General features: G+C 40.6%; 1 non-coding gene across 1 annotated transcript; it reads left to right on the forward strand.

The window, feature by feature from the left end:
- The first annotated feature begins 6,189 nt into the window (after window positions 1–6,189).
- Window positions 6,190–6,296, forward strand: LOC127109039 (small nucleolar RNA R71). Its single transcript, XR_007796525.1, has one exon. It is a non-coding gene; the product is annotated as a small nucleolar RNA R71 (small nucleolar RNA).
- The last annotated feature ends 1,570 nt before the right edge of the window (window positions 6,297–7,866 follow it).

Here is a 7,866-nt window from a genome sequence, read left to right on the forward strand (position 1 = left end):
AACCACGGAGCATGGCTACTTCTTGCTTGAGTTCTGCGATCTCCTGATATAGACAGTCGGCTTCAGTAGCATGGGTGAGATCAGACACTTCCATCTGTAAAGTAAGGTCAGCCACCTGCTGTCTAAGCGCTGCGATCTCTCTACGACACTCAGCAATCTGAGTGCGGATGTCGGGTGTCTGCAATGAAAGATTATTAGAGAGAACAGTGATTCTGGGAGATGGTGGTGTAGGTGTGTATTCAGCAGCGGATGGTGATCTCGGTTCCTCAACGGTCTCTCCCTGGCCCTCTAGAGCATAACTCCAATTTGCTGGATCATGCACACTGGTCATCATAGGGTCTGGCAGTGTGAAATAGTGAATAGCGTCACTGTCGACTAGCAATCGGAACTGACATGGGTGGAAAGAGGCTCTCCTCATCAATCCTCTGGTCAAACAGAAGTCGATGTCCATGGTCGTGTACCCACAGTAGGTCCGAAGATGTAACAACTTGCGAGACAAACCTAAGGCGACAGCAATCTGCGTGATGATTTCGCCAACATGGATGACTCCTTCGGTAGATCTGGAGATACCGCTGAGACTGTATAATAAAAAGTTCCCACATGCTACTGGACGAGACTGGGATGCACAAAATAATAGGAAGATCTCCTCTTCACTCAGTAGTGTCTCTGCATCCGGTCTTCCCAGGAAGGAATGTGTTAATATCATCTGAAAGTATCTGAAGGCGGGGTTATGTATGACATGAGACAGCTGCATAGATGGATCCTGGCTTCCGCCACCTGATATATCACTCCAAAACTTCTCCACCTCCTTACCTAGGAAATATCCCATAGGTGTCTCTGGGATAGCATCAGGAGTAGTCTGGAAACCCAATAAGTCGCCGAACTCTTTCTGGCTGAAGGAGTACTAAACTCCGAAAAGTCTGAAAGCAGCATACCCGTCTGGTCTAGAATATGGGTCGTAGTCGAATGAACTCAGGAACTCCAAAGTCAGGTTCCTATATGTGTTACTCAAGTCATCAGCAAATTCGTCCCAGTGAAGCTGGTGGCTAAGGAATCGAATACTAGGCTCGATACCCAGTGCCTTCATACACTGCTGATCAGGATAACGTGTGGGTGCCATAGGGCGCTGATACAAAGCGATGTAGCGCTCCCTCTGAGCATTATCTCTATAGGCCACATGCATGTCATCAAAATCCTGCATCCTGTAAAAGTTAAGAAAGTGATCCTGAAAATACAAACCATTCAAATCTTAGTCTCAATGCAAAATATGATAAAATAAAATAAAAATAAAATTAAATAAATGCGAAAAAGTAAAATGAAAGAAAAACCATGGGTTGCCTCCCACGCAGCGCTTGTTTAACGTCAATAGCTTGACGATTAGAATCTATACACCTGTAGTAGGAATTAGTGGATCAATCAGGGTGTGGCTCGAGTAGTATGCTGGAATGTCTCCTCCTTCGTAGAGCTTCAGTCTTTGTCCATTTACAATGAATGGACTACAGGTATCGTTCTTGATTTCTACGGCTCCGGATCTCAGAATCTTGGATACTTCGAAAGGACCAGTCCATCTTGAACGTGGCTTTCCAGGGAAGAGTCGTAACCTAGTGTTGAAAAGGAGAACAAAATCGCCTATATTGAAGTTTTTCTTTACTATTCTTTTGTCGTGATAGGCTTTTGTCCTCTCTTTATATGTTTTTGCATTCTCATAGGCCGATTGTCTAAGTTCTTCTAATTTATGAATGTCTAGGGTACGCTTTTCTTCAGCGGCTAGGTAGTCTAAATTCAAAGTATTAATGGCCCAATAGGCCTTATGCTCTAATTCGAATGGTAAGTGACATGATTTTCCATAAAATAGTTGATAAGGAGTAGTTCCTATAGGGGTTTTGAAAGCGGTTCTATAGGCCCATAATGCTTCTTGAAGCTTCTGAGACCAGTCTCTCCTAGAAATAGAAACAGTTTTCTCTAGGATTTGTTTTATCTCCCTATTAGATACTTCTACTTGGCCACTAGTTTGTGGGTGGTACGGTGTTGCTACTCTATGCCTAACTCCATATTTTCTTAAAATTTTATCAAATATTCTCGATATAAAGTGTGATCCTCCATCGCTTATGACTAAACGTGGTGTTCCAAATCTAGGGAATATATAGTTTTTAAATAGTTTGATTACTACCCTAGTGTCATTTGTGGGTGCAGCTATAGCTTCAATCCACTTAGACACATAGTCTACAGCTACTAAGATGTACCTATTTCCTAAGGATGGTGGAAAAGGTCCCATGAAATCTATACCCCATACGTCGAAGAGTTCTACTTCCTGAATGTTTCTTAGAGGCATTTCATCACGTCTTGAAATGTTTCCAGTGCGTTGGCATCTATCACACTTGACAATGAAAGCATAGACATCACGCCACATGGTAGGCCAGAATAGGCCAGCTTAAAGAATCTTGGCGTATGTCTTAGAGGTGCTCGCATGTCCACCATAGGGTGCAGAATGACAATGCTCGATAATATTATTTACCTCTTCTTCTAGAACGCAACGGAGAAAAATGCCATCTTTACCCCTTTTGAAAAGGAGCGGTTCATCCCAATAGAAGTTTCTTACATCGTGGAAGAATTTCTTCTTGTGGTGGTAGTCAAGATCAGGGGGTACTATATCAGCAGCTAGGTAATTAACGAAATCTGCATACCAGGGTACGTTACTTATTGCTAAGGAATTTTGGGGGTGCTCATGAGGATCTAGGTTATCATCTTCAATGGTTTCTACTTTAGCTATCAGTCTATCATAGGCAAAATCATCATTTATGGGTATTAGTTCTGGTTTTAGATGTTCTAGCCTAGAAAGGTGATCGGCCACTACATTTTCAGTGCCTTTTTTATCTCTTATGTCTAAATCAAACTCTTGTAGTAATAGAATCCATCGGAGTAACCTGGGCTTGGCATCTTTTTTACTTAATAGGTAACGAATGGCAGCATGATCGGTGTAAACAATAATTTTTGCTCCTACTAGATAAGATCTAAATTTTTCTATAGCAAAAACTACAGCGAGTAATTCTTTTCCAGTTGTTGCGTAGTTAAGTTGGGCAGCATCTAGGGTTCTACTGGCATAATAAATGGCATGTAATTTTTTATCTTTCCTTTGTCCTAGAACGGCTCCAACTGCGTAATCACTAGCATCGCACATTATCTCAAACGGTTTTGACCAATCAGGTGGTTTCATAATGGGTCCAGATACTAATGCTTGCTTTAAAAGATTAAATGCGTCATTACATTTTTCATCAAAGATGAATTCAGCATCTTTCATTAAAAGTCCAGTTAAAGGTTTTGTTATTTTGGAGAAGTCCTTAATAAAACGCCGATAGAATCCAGCGTGTCCAAGAAAGCTTCGGACTTCTCTGATTGTTTTTGGTGGTTTTAGGTTTTCTATAACTTCTATTTTAGCTTTATCTACCTCTATACCTTTTTCGGAAACTATATGTCCTAAAACTATTCCTTCGGTTACCATGAAATGACATTTTTCCCAGTTTAGCACGAGGTTCACCTCCACGCATATCTCCAGGATTTTCTCAAGGTTAGCAAGGCAATTGTGGAAATCAAATCCGCAAACCGAAAAATCGTCCATAAACACTTCCATGATACCATCTAGGTAATCTGCAAAGATTGACATCATGCAACGTTGGAAAGTAGCTGGGGCGTTACAGAGGCCGAACGACATTCGTCTGTAGGCAAAAGTTCCATAAGGGCATGTAAAGGTAGTTTTTTCTTGACCTTCGGGGTGAATAGGTATTTGGAAGAATCCAGAGTATCCATCTAGATAGCAGAAGTAAGAGTGTCTGGCTAGACGCTCCAACATTTGGTCTATAAATGGTAAAGGGAAATGATCCTTCCTAGTTGCTTTATTTAATTTTCTATAATCTATACACATCCGTCATCCTCCTTCTAAACGGTTCACTACATGTTCGCCTTTATCGTTTTGCACGACTGTGATGCCTCCCTTTTTAGGTACTACATGCATAGGGCTCACCCACTTACTATCCGAGATCTGGTAGATGATATCTGCCTCAAGTAACTTAAGAACTTCCTTTTTAACAACATCACTCATTATAGGGTTTATTCTTCTCTGATGTTCCCTTGAGGGTTTTGAATCTTCTTCGAGCGAAATCCGATGCATGCATACGGATGTGCTTATACCTTTCAGGTCAGAGATATTATATCCTAAGGCTGAGGAATGTCTTCGTAAAACGTCTAAAAGTTGGTTCGTTTCCTCTTGGCTCAAGGTAGCACTAACTATCACTGGACGGTTCATCTTTTCATTGAGGAACTCATATCTCAGGTTCTTAGGCAGTTCCTTAAGTTCTAAGGTTGGTTTCTTAGGGCATGGCATAGGATCTGGGGTAAGGGATAAACATTCGTAAAGGTTATCACCGATGGAGGGTTTCTTAAAGTCATCATCTTCCCTTATGAGAGTTGATGGTAACTGAATTGTTTTTATAATTTCTTTTTGTTCTAATTCTCTAACACATTCATCAATGATATCTAAGGCATTAACACGAGTCTCCCATCACAGGTGTCATAAGAAATTTCGAAAGTATAAATTCTATTTTCTCGTCACCTACCTCAAATGTCAACTTTCCTTTCTTGACATCTATTATGGCTCCTGCAGTCGATAAGAATGGTCTACCTAGAAGGATTGGTATATCATTGTCCTCTTTGATGTCCATGACAACAAAATCAGTAGGGATAAATAATTGACCTATCCTAACAAGAACATCTTCTAAAATGCCTATCGGATACTTAACAGATCTATCGCTTAACTGAAGTGACATCTTAGTGGGTTGTAATTCTCCTAAGTTTAACCTCTCACAAACCGCTAAAGGCATTAGGCTCACACTAGCTCCTAAGTTTAGAAAAGCTTTTCCGATGACATGATTACCCAAAAGGCAAGGAATGGAGAAATTTCCAGGATCTTTATCTTTCTTTGCTAATTTGTCCTCGGAAATAGCATTACATTCCAAAGGCTTCGGATCGTCAAGTCTACGTTTGTTGGTAAGGATGTCTTTGAGAAACTTCGCATAAGAAGGTATTTGGGTGATGGCTTCTATGAAAGGGATTTCTACATGAAGTTTTTCTATAACTTTAATAAATTTTTGATACTGTTTATTGATCTGGGTTTGTTTGAGTCTTTGCGGATATGGTATAGGTGGTTTGTATGGCGGGGGTGGTACGTAAGTTTTATCTTTAGGTTCTTCTCCTTTTTCTCGACCTTCCTGGTTTTCAGATTCCTCTGGTTTCTTTACTTTGTCCGGGGGTTTGGTACATTCCTTAGAAGTTTTGGGTTCACTCAATCTAGGATTTGGTGGCTCATCATAAGCGTTCCCACTTCATAGGGTAATGGCATTGGCTTGTCCTCTCGGATTTTGTTGAGGTTGTCCAGGGAATTGTCCTCCAGGTGTAGTCTGAGGGGCTTGGTTTAAAGCTACCTGAGAGATCTGGGTTTCAAGCATCTTGGTATGAGTAACTATTTGGTCAACCTTGGTTCCTAACTGAGTAATCAATTCGTTAACATGAATGTTTTGGTTCATGAACTCCTTGTTTTGTTGGGTTTGAGCGGTGATAAAATTTTCCATAATTTTCTCAAGGCTCGATTTTGGTGGTACAGGTTGCATAGGTTGATTTGATCTTGGGGCTTGATAACTAGGTCTCGGAGGTGTATTATTTTGAATAGGGTTATTGTTTTTATAGGAGAAGTTCTGGTGATTCCTCCATCCAGGGTTATAGGTATTCGAATATGGGTTCCCTTGGGTGTAGTTTACTTGCTCAGAGTGGGTTTCGTTTAATAGACTGCATTCTGCAGATTGGTGTCCTTTGGTTCCACATATCTCACAATCCGACGAAACTGCGGCTACAGTATTCGGGTTTATGCACATATGCTCGACTTTAAGGGCTAATGCGTCCATTTTAGCTTGCATCATGTCTATAGAGCTTAGTTCATGCACTCCTCCTTGGGCTTCCTTCTTCTCAACTGTCGCTCGTTCGACTCCCCATGATTGATGGTTTTGAGCCATATCTTCGATGAGGGCACTAGCTTCAGGATAAGGTTTGTTCATCAGAGCACCGCCTGCGGAAGCGTTGATGGTCATCTTTGTGTTATAATGAAGTCCATTATAGAAGGTTTGAATGATTAACCAATTTTCTAAACCATTATGTGGGCATGCTCGTAACAACTCTTTATATCTCTCCCAAGCTTCGAACAACGATTCTCCTTGGTTTTGGGTAAATCTAGTTATATGGTTTCGAAGAACGGCGGTCTTACTCGGGGGAAAATATCTAGCAAGAAAAACTCTTCTAAGGTTATCCCAAGTCGTAATTGTAAGACCCCAATTTTGACCCTAAGATCCCTCATGGCATCATAACATTGCATTTGCATTGCCTCAAGGATCTTTAGCATCTTAGTTCCCTTTGCCTTTGGGTGGGACTCCTTGTGATTGGTTTGAGATCACCAAGCATGCTTGGATTATACATCATTGTTTCTCTTACTTTTGTTTACTAACCAAAAGCACAAAAATGTGTCACTAACATATTTTGTTTGAAGCTTGAGTATCATCCAAGACACTTTGTGGGTTCTATTTAGATGATCAGTCAACATAAGGGAATGGCTTGATATACTTCCAACAGGTTCAAATGGGGTCTATTCGTCAGTCAAAACGTTAGTCGTGAAGGAGCAAAAGTTTGTTCATGAGCTGTCATGCTCGTTAGGTGAGCAGAATGGATCGCCTAGCGAGTCCCAAGAAAAGCCACCAGAATTACCTACGCTCAGAGGAATTTCTTGAACTGTCATGCTCGCTAGGCGAAGCCCACGTGTTTAAAAAAAAAGAAAAAAAAAAGAACGAAAAAATAAGAATGAAAAAAAAAAGAACGAAAAACGAAAAAATAAATAAATAAATAAAATATAACAGAAAATTTTTGGACTTGGGCCTCTCTCATTTGAGCCCACAGGTCCACAAAAATCAGGTTATAAATTCAGAGTTTCAGTGAAACAAAAAGATTCTATTCCTATTACCCTGGCTGGGAAAAAGATAGTGAGAGAAGAGCTAACAGAGTTCAGAGCAACCTCCAGAGACTGAAGGGAACTCATCTGCAAAGAACCAATTCCATCTCATATAAACCCTCAGATTGCTTTGCAAACCCAACCGGGCAATTCAATTTCATTCGATCTCTCCAGTCAGGTTTGCCTTATTCCCATTACTTTATGCTTTTAATTTGAATGCTCTGAATGTATGAGGTATTATGGGTGAATTTGATACCCTTTTGATGCATGTGTTTGCCAAGAGGTTTAGGCCTCCTATCCTTGGTTGCTTTTTGTGAGCTTTTTGTGAATTTTAATGGCAGGATTCATGTGGTTACATTTTGATTTGGGGGCAACTCTTGATTACCCTATCCTGTTTTCTCTAACCTGTTTTGTGTTTGTTATGGCATTGTTTTCTCCTAATTCCGTCATATTACTCTAACCTGTTTGTTGAGTTTTTGTGAGGGCTCACATACTCTTGCAGGGATAGCTTGCTTGGTGTTCCACTTTATTTGTGGGATACCACCTGGAGGTTTATTCCGATTACCTGTACTGACCCCCTTTCTTTGATGGTGTTTAGCTTGGGAATCTCTGGGTTTCTTATTTATCTAACTGTTGTTGCTTCGGATCTTTATCCGCGTGGTACTTTATTTTTCCCGCATTTTACCGTTTTTTTAGGTTTCGTATAGCCTCTCGGGGCATGTCAATTAAGGTAGCGCGGTTCCTTCATCTAGGACTGCCTTTTTGCATGAGCATCCCTAAACACCCCAAACTCATTGATTTTTCTTCTCCTAAGAACACGTGTA

This window comes from Lathyrus oleraceus, chromosome 7, assembly GCF_024323335.1.
Source record: "Lathyrus oleraceus cultivar Zhongwan6 chromosome 7, CAAS_Psat_ZW6_1.0, whole genome shotgun sequence".
Taxonomy (NCBI): domain Eukaryota; kingdom Viridiplantae; phylum Streptophyta; class Magnoliopsida; order Fabales; family Fabaceae; genus Lathyrus; species Lathyrus oleraceus.